Below are 2,065 nucleotides of genomic sequence, written 5' to 3'. Positions count from 1 at the left end.
TCAACTCAATTCATGATTGATTAATATTAATAAGAACTTAAAAAGTTCTTATTAATATTAATCAATAAGACCAAAAAAGAGGTGGAGGGCTCTTTTTTGGTCTTCCTCTAAGTCTATTTTCTGTCATCTTATCCACGATTGACGCAACACCTATACTTCCTCTTATATGCTCGTTCCTTATCCTATCTTCTCTAGTCACTCCACTCATCCAACTAAGCATTCTCAACTCTGCTACACTTATTCTCTGCTCTACTTTCTTATCAACCGCCCAACACTATGAACCATACATCATAGCTGGCCTCACAATTTCATACTAAATTTAAAAACTATAATTAGTATTTATTCATATATTATATTTTAAAATCAAAGAACTACTAATCAGGATATAATTAAAGAAATAAGAGTTCATGTTGCTTTTAAAATATTTCACCAATTTCTCTAAAGGAAACACTATCTACAGATTTGCATCGAAGCGTTTCTTATGATAGTGATTTTAATCACTGTCAGATATCATCTATACTTGTCCCATCTATGCCTCGTCCACACTGTGCCTCGACCCCACTGTGCTACCGTTTTTTTTTAATTTGACCCTCTACCTGCCTTTAGGAGGGAATTAAAAATGACAACTTGTTCAACTCAATTTTTTTAAGTGTTCCCGAAATACTGACACTTTTATATATATCATAAATTAAAGTTTATGTAATATATTATATAACGAAAAAAAAAATTACAGACTTTATTTTGTCTTCACGGTAAAAAAGGCTACCGTATGCTATTTTGTATATAGAATATTTTGTGTTAAAATTCTCGATTTTATATTTTTAACTTTAAAATGCTATAACATTTACTATTACATTTGAAAAATGTATGGATCAATACTATTTTTTTATGAGAAATAATATTTATATACTTTTTTCATTTGACATATTTTGTTTTTAAATAACACCATTTCCTTTTATATATTAATTCGTATATTACACTTATAAATCATAACACATGTAATCAGGATATAAATAAGGAAATTATGTTTCTTTTGGAGTAATCCACTAATTTTTTAAAATAAAACACTATCTACAGATTTGCATCGAAGCGTTTTTTATGATAGTGATTTTAATCACTGTCAAATATCATTATACTTGACTTAACTATGCCACTTCCCCATTAAACCACGACCCCACTGTGCTGGTTTTTTTTTTAATTACGTAAAACAATTTTATTTGACATATATTTAAAGGACGTAGTATTTCCGTAACTTTTTTAAAACTTAATTTGAAAAAGTTGAATTTTTCTATTTTGAATCCCCTTTTGTGGGCAGGTAAAGGGTCAGATTTTCAAAAGTATTATATAAAATAAAAGGGAATTACTTAAGTTTTCAATATATAAAAAAAAAGTTATGTTTATTTGTTCATTTTTCAAAAAGTTATAACAGTTTTAAGAAAAAAAAGTGAAAAAAATATCAAAATTTACAGATTATAAAAATCGTAATTTTTAGGGGGGGATTAATACTATTTACATGAAACAAGAGAAATTTTTTCAATTTTCGAGGGTAATGTCTTCAACTAGATACGATTTTTGATCTTTTGACGTATCATTGAAAGAAATCGGTCCAGTGAGAACTAAGAAAAAGTGGCAACAGACACTAAAAAAAAACACATAGTAAAATTAATACATTCTCAGCTTTGCATCATAGGTAAAAAAATTTCATTCATGTAAAAAAATTGTGACAGTCTAAAACATGGACCATCCGTTACTAGCGAGAACCTTCAAAATGTTTCAGTGACATAGTATGGTCGATAATATATATACCATTTAAAAAATTAATGTTAAACAATTAAATTTTTATTAATTATATCTAAAAAAAAAACGGTAGCACAGTGGGGTCGCGGCATAGTGGAGACATTGCATAGTTGGGTTCAGTCTAGATTTAATCTGACAGTGATTAAAATCACTATCATAAGAAACGCTTCGATGCAAATCTGTAGATAGTGTTTAATTTTAAAAAATTGTTGGATAATTGCAAAAGCAACATCAACTTCTATTAAAATAAAATACAAAACCCATAATT

This window comes from Daktulosphaira vitifoliae, unplaced genomic scaffold, assembly GCF_025091365.1.
Source record: "Daktulosphaira vitifoliae isolate Bord-2020 unplaced genomic scaffold, ASM2509136v1 Scaffold_1, whole genome shotgun sequence".
Classification (NCBI taxonomy): domain Eukaryota; kingdom Metazoa; phylum Arthropoda; class Insecta; order Hemiptera; family Phylloxeridae; genus Daktulosphaira; species Daktulosphaira vitifoliae.
Note: the sequence above shows the minus strand (reverse complement) of the source record.